Source organism: Cherax quadricarinatus, chromosome 2 (genome assembly GCF_038502225.1).
Source record: "Cherax quadricarinatus isolate ZL_2023a chromosome 2, ASM3850222v1, whole genome shotgun sequence".
In the NCBI taxonomy this organism is placed as follows: domain Eukaryota; kingdom Metazoa; phylum Arthropoda; class Malacostraca; order Decapoda; family Parastacidae; genus Cherax; species Cherax quadricarinatus.
In genome coordinates this window covers 59,527,187-59,534,686 of record NC_091293.1, presented here as the reverse complement: position 1 = coordinate 59,534,686, position 7,500 = coordinate 59,527,187, and the positions used below count along the sequence as shown (strand labels likewise).

General features: G+C 43.0%; 1 protein-coding gene across 1 annotated transcript in view; it reads right to left on the bottom strand.

Moving 5' to 3' along the window:
* Window positions 1–7,500, bottom strand: part of sNPF (short neuropeptide F precursor) — a 759,653-nt gene that overhangs the window by 231,234 nt on the left and 520,919 nt on the right. The gene's annotated exons all lie outside the window — the stretch shown is intronic.

The window sequence follows — 7,500 nt, the reverse complement described above, 5'->3', positions numbered from 1 at the left end:
GCCTGCCCAAGGTTATACCACCTCTGCCTGCCCGAGGTTATACCACCTCTGCCTGCCCGAGGTTATACCACCTCTGCCTGCCCGAGGTTATACCACCTCTGCCTGCCCAAGGTTATACCACCTCTGCCTGCCCAAGGTTATACCACCTCTGCCTGCCCAAGGTTATACCACCTCTGCTTGCCCAAGTTATACCACCTCTGCCTGCCCAAGGTTATACCACCTCTGCCTGCCCAAGGTTATACCACCTCTGCCTGCCCAAGGTTATACCACCTCTGCTTGCCCAAGTTATACCACCTCTGCCTGCCCAAGTTATACCACCTCTGCCTGCCCAAGGTTATACTACCTCTGCCTGCCCAAGGTTATACCACCTCTGCTTGCCCAAGTTATACCACCTCTGCCTGCCCAAGGTTATACCACCTCTGCTTGCCCAAGTTATACCACCTCTGCCTGCCCAAGGTTATACCACCTCTGCTTGCCCAAGGTTATACCACCTCTGCCTGCCCAAGGTTATACCACCTCTGCTTGCCCAAGTTATACCACCTCTGCCTGCCCAAGTTATACCACCTCTGCCTGCCCAAGTTATACCACCTCTGCCTGCTCAAGGTTATACCACCTCTGCCTGCCCAAGGTTATACCACCTCTGCCTGCCCAAGGTTATACCACCTCTGCTTGCCCAAGTTATACCACCTCTGCCTGCCCAAGTTATACCACCTCTGCCTGCCCAAGTTATGTAAAGTAAAAGGACACAAGTGCAACTAACCCAAGTTATACCACCTCTGCCTGCCCAAGTTATACCAACTCTGCCTGCCCAAGTTATACCACCTCTGCCTGCCCAAGTTATACCACCTCTGCCTGCCCGAGGTTATACCACCTCTGCCTGCCAAAGGTTATACCACCTCTGCCTGCCCGAGGTTATACCACCTCTGCCTGCCAAAGGGTGAAGATAAGAACATAAGAACATAAGAATGTAGGAACACTGCAGAAGGCCTACTGGCCCATACGAGGTAGGTCCTTATCAAAACGACATCTACCTAAAGCTACTCAAGAAATAACTCCCGTACCCCTTAACACCAATCAAACCCAGCCCCTCCCACTCATATATTTGTCCAGTCTCTTCTTAAAGCTACCCAAGGTCCTAGCCTCTATCAGCCCACTGGGAAGACTGTTCCACGCATCTACAACTCTGTTAGAAAACCAGTACTTACCTATGTCCTTTCTAAATCTAAATTTATCCAACTTAAATCCATTATTCCTGGTTCTTACTTGGTTCGACACCCTCAGTACTTTATTAATCTCTCCCTTGTTTATGCCCGCCATCCACTTATACACTTCAATGATATCTCCCCTCATTCTACGCCTCTCCAGAGAGTGGAGATTCAAAGCTTTAAGTCTATCTTCATACGGGAGGTTCCTTACACAGTAAATCATTTCAGTCATTCTTCTCTGTATGTTCTCTAATGAGTCTATGTCCATCCTGTAGTAAGGGGACCAAAACTGAGCAGCATAATCTAAATGAGGCCTCACTAGTGATGTATAGAGCTGTAAAATAACTTTTGGACTTCTGTTACTTATATTTCTTGAGATAAATCCAAGTAATCTGTTGGCCTTGTTGCGCACACTAAGGCACTGCTGTCTTGGATTTAGATTTCTGCTTACCATGACTCCCAAGTCTTTTTCACATTCTGCATGACCAAGCTCTACTTCACCTAGATTATAGATTCGAGGGTTATTTTCATTACCAAGGGCAAGTACCTTACACTTATCCACATTAAACTTCATCTGACATTTTTCAGACCAAGTCATTAATTTGTTCAAATCGTCCTGGAGTTCATTGATATCCTCCTCAGAGTGAATTATACAGCCTATCTTTGTATCATCAGCAAACTTTCTCATGTCACTAGTAATCCCTTCATCAAGGTCATTAATGTAAATTATGAACAAGAGAGGACCTAAAACTGATCCTTGTGAAATGCCACTACTGACTAATCCCCATTCAGATTTCACTCCATTAATGGTAACTCTCTGCTTTCTATTGGTAAGCCATGCCTCAATCCATGCTAGAACTTTACCTCCTATACCATGAGCTGCCACTTTTCTTAAGAGTCTCTTGTGAGGTACTCTGTCGAAGGCTTTACTAAAATCCAAATAAACAATATCATATTCCTTATCACTCTCAACTGCCTCAAATGTTCTATTGAAGAACGTCAGTAAGTTTGTCAGGCTGGAACGACCTCTCGTGAATCCATGCTGAGATTCATTTATCAAGTTATGCTCTTCAAGGTGACTTCTGATAATGTCAGCTATAATTGATTCTAATAACTTGCCCACTATAGATGTCAGGCTTATTGGACGGTAATTTGAAGGAGTGGACTTATCCCCTGATTTGAATATAGGAACCACATTAGCCATCTTCCACAACTCTGGCACAACACCGGTAAGGATGGACTCATTAAACACACACGTTAATGGCTGACTAAGCTCCATCTTGCATTCCTTAAGTACCCTTGAAAACAACTCATCGGGTCCCGGGGACTTATTTTATTTCAGTTTGTCTATCTGTTTAATAACCATGTCCCTCGTGACAGTAATATTAGTTAACTTAAATTCATCAGGAACAAAATAATTGTTAATTACTAGAATCTCATTTACATCTTCCTGTGTAAAAACTGACAAAAAATAGTCATTAAATAAGGAACACATTTCCAGTTCATTATCTGTCAGCTGTCCATTCCCAGTTTTCAGAGGTCCTACTTTTTCCTTCACCTTCGTCCTATACACTTGAATGAACCCCTTTGGATTAGTCTTTGATTCATTAGCAACTCTAATTTCATAATCACGTTTAGCCTTTCTAATCGCCTTTTTTACTTCTCTTTTAAGCTGAACATATTGGTCAGTAAGGTTAACCTCTCCTCTTCTGATGCGCCTATAAATTCCCCTTTTCTCCCCTAATAGATGCTTTAGCCTCCTGTTAACACATTTGGGATCGTTATTATTAGACCTAATTTCTCTCTGGGGAACGTATATACTCTGGGCACTGTGTACATTATTAAGAAAACAATCATAGAAGCAGATCCCTTCATATTCATAAGTATGATTATCGTCAATAAAATCATTAGCTAGATAACCCCAATCAAGATTAGACAGATGTTCCCTAAGTCCATTATAATTGGCAGAACGAAAATCAGGGATTTTTACTGTATTATCATTATTCTTGCATTCCCAATTAATGCTAAAAGTGATGGATTTGTGATCACTTGCGCCAAGCTCTTCAGTGATCTCCAGTTTATTCACGAGTGTTTCTTTATTTGACAAGACTAGGTCTAGCAAATTATTACCCCTGGTATGCTCAGTTATGCTCTGCTTCAGAAAACAGTCCTGAACTGTTTCCATAAAGTCACTGGACTCTAGATTACCTGTCAAAGAATTCCAATCAATTTGACTAAAGTTAAAGTCCCCTACTATGACTATGTTACTGAGTCCAGAAGCCCTAACAATTTCGTCCCAAAGAAGTCTCCCTCTATCGTGATCCAAGCCTGGAGGTCGGTATATTACACCTAGAATTAGTTTTTCTTGACCCTCCACGAACTCTACCCAAACAGACTCTGTTACTGCTCCATCTATTTTTATACCTGTTTTCATGCAACAATTAATATTTTCACGAACATACAATGCAACTCCTCCCCCTTCCCTTTACATCTATCCACATTGAACAACTTATATCCCTGAATATTACACTCAGCAGTCATATCCCGACTCTTTAAATCATACCACGTTTCAGTTAATGCAATGATATCAAAGTTCCCAGCACATGCTACCAAACATAGTTCATTAATTTTATTTCTTGCACTTCGACTGTTAGCATAAAATACCATCATTTGTTTTTTCTTCTGCACATTTTTCCTATTCATCTTTGTTTTTACACAATTTCTGAAATTATCATTACCCAGAGTTACTCCATGACAGTTACTATTAAGATTCTTAATATCAGAGCATAAGTCAATATAGGAGGCCTGGTCACAGACCGGGCCGCGGGGGCATTGACCCCCGAAACTCTCTCCAGGTATCCATACTCATTATTTATCATTTCTAAACCCATACCTCTAACTCATCCTAGTTTAAAGTCCTAACAACCCCCTCAACTGAGTTAGCAAGAAAACCCACACCTGCCCTGGATAAGTGAACCCCATCCCTGGCATACATGTCATTTCGGCCAAAGAAGTTGTCCCAGTTGTCAATGAATGGTACTGCATTACCCTTACAGTGTTTATCCAGCCAACAATTAATACCAATTGCTCTGGACAACCATTCATTACCAACACCTCTTCTTGGCAAAATACCACATATAACAGGGTGCCCCACCTTCTTCCTAATTATGTCTATAGCTGTCCTGAACTTTCTAACTAAGTCCTCACTTCTACGCTTGCCTACATCATTGCCTCCAGCACTGAGGCAAATAATAGGATTGATCCCATTACCGTTCATGATGTTGTCAAGCCGGCTAACAATGTCCTCCATCCCAGCCCCAGGAAAGCATACCTGTCTCCTACTCCTGTCCTTCAAGCAGAATGCCCTATCCATGTATCTAACCTGGCTATCCCCAACAACAACAATATTCTTACCTTCCTTGTTGTCGTTCGTCGTGACGATCCCAGTAGTAGACTCACATTCGTCGGGTAGCACCGAGAATGCGTTGGAGGTTTCCACAGGAGTTTCCACAGCAGTCTCTTTCCTCTTCATCGTTTCTGGCTTTCCATTCGTCTTCTTGATCGTCAACTTCGTCGTCTCCTGCTGTCGAGCCACTGACCACGATCCCTTCTTGACCTGAGGACTCGAAACAGGAGGACTACTACGAATCCTCTTGTTTTCCTCGGTCAATCGCCGTATCTCCATCTTTGCTGCCCTCAATTCTTCCTTAAGTTGCTGGTAAAGTTGCTCAATGGAGGGCATCTTGGTTCAGTCCAAGGGAGCACACAAGACACTTCTTCACAGAGTTAAGTACAGGTCACCACTGAGAGTTAAGTACAGGTCACCACTGCCAGGTTATACCACCTCTGCCTGCCCAAGTTATACCACCTCTGCCTGGCCGAGGTTATACCACCTCTGCCTGCCCAAGTTATACCACCTCTGCCTGCCCAAGGTTATACCACCTCTGCCTGCCCAAGGTTATACCACCTCTGCCTGCCCAAGATTATACCACCTCTGCCTTCCCAAGGTTATACCACCTCTGCCTGCCCAAGGTTATACCACCTCTGCCTGCCCAAGGTTATACCACCTCTGCCTGTCCAAGATTATACCACCTCTGCCTTCCCAAGGTTATACCACCTCTGCCTGCCCAAGGTTATACCACCTCTGCCTGTCCAAGATTATACCACCTCTGCCTTCCCAAGGTTATACCACCTCTGCCTTCCCAAGGTTATACCACCTCTGCCTGAACAAGTTATACCACCTCTGCCTGCCCAAGGTTATACCACCTCTGCCTGCCCAAGTTATACCACCTCTGCCTGCCCAAGGTTATACCACCTCTGCCTGCCCAAGGTTATACCACCTCTGCCTGTCCAAGGTTATACCACCTCTGCCTGCCCAAGGTTATACCACCTCTGCCTGCCCGAGGTTATACCACCGAGGTTATACCAGGTCTTAATGAGTAAACATAAGCAGTGTCCCACACCTGCTCGCAGGTCTTGTGTGACAGCTCCTCACAACCACCAACAAGACTCCTCTCACTCTGGGGATCTACCTGACAGGATAAAGGACACACGCATCAATAAAAAGAAACTCTGCAACTTCGACGTCACTTCAGTCTTCACCGAGGTACCTGCTACACCAGCCCTGAAAATACTTTGTCCCAAAATAATTCGCTTTGGTTTTAACCTTCTAATTATTTCCAAAGCTCTCCTCGACGCTACTGAGCTGTGTGTGAACGTTAATTACTCTTATATATATATATATATATATATATATATATATATATATATATATATATATATATATATATATATATATATATATATATATATATATATATATATAGGGCTGTATGTTCGCTCATTTGACATGGCCATGGAGTCACCACTGAGCAGTCATGACAATATGTACACAGAGAACGTGGAGAAGCAGAGGTTAAAACTCCACCTCTTCAGGAAGGTAACATGGCTATGACACCTTGATGACATCCTGGTCGTTCTTCATGACGCTTCAACATCTTCAACCTTCTTAACAACGTTAACTCGGTAAAGCCTTCAGTCAAACTTTTCATTAAAGAAGACAACAGACGAGCAGATACTTTTTCTCGTCATGTTCAGCAGCAAGAACAGTGATAAACTTATAGCCCTTGTAGCTTAGCGCTTCTTGATTATAATAATCTACCTCTCAACAACACAAGGAATAACCTTCTCAAATTTTAAACTAAAGCTACATCAGAGCTGCCAAAGTAGCTTCAAACACATGTGGATTATGGTGGCAACCATAGCCTCCGTGATACCCTGTGGAAACTGTGACAAGTTTAACGTTGGCGAAGCAGTCGAGGCTGAGCACATTACTGCCTCATCACTAGACCTCACGTCTCTCTCTCTTTCCACACATCATAGTGAAAAAATTGATGTGTCTGGTAGACGAAACGTCTTTTCAATAAAATGCTACTGATCATTCATTGTTACACAGGGATGGTTCGTCTGTAAAGTCTTCTCCGTGACATTGATCGACCATGATTTATAATCACACAGGAAGAGAATTGGCGTTTCGTGAGGTACTGCCCAAATTTCGTGAGGCGTTCCCTAAATATCGTGAGGCGTTCCCTAAGTATCGTGAGGCGTTCCCTAAGTATCATGAGGCGTTCCCTAAGTATCGTGAGGCGTTCCCTAAGTACCGTGAGGCGTTCCCTAAGTATCGTGAGGCGTTCCCTAAGTATCGTGAGGCGTTCCCTAAGATCTCTGCTAGTGTGAATCTCCAAGTCCCGCTTAAGGTAGTTTATTGCAATGTATATATTAAAGTAGGTTACTGTTGCAACATTTTATATTAAATTCACTTGGTAGATATTCTGTAGAAATAGATCAGGTAAATTCTTCAAGATCAAACAGATCATAATTTGAAAATATATCATAAACTCTGCTTTAATTGTATTTGCTTTATTAAGATTTTGGGCAGAAGTTAAGATGTTATGTAATGGTTTAAAAAAAAAAACCTCAAGTTGAAGAATAAGACACTTATGCAACCCTTGGGAAACTTTGAGGAATCATTTTACCAGCCAGTGGCTTCTTCAGTCCATGAAGATGAGGAGGAGAATGAGATAATCAGTCCCTCAGTCTAGAGTCAGTGTGGTCAGTCCATCAGTCATGAGGAACGTACAGTATGTGCTGTACTTTTCTCATGACTGATCGACTGAACTCATCAACTCTATTGGACTGAAGAAGCCACTGGATGGCGAAACGTTTCCTCAGTAAAGATTCCAAAATGTTGCACAAGTGTCTCAATCTTCGTAAGCTGAAGTGACCAGTCCAGTCC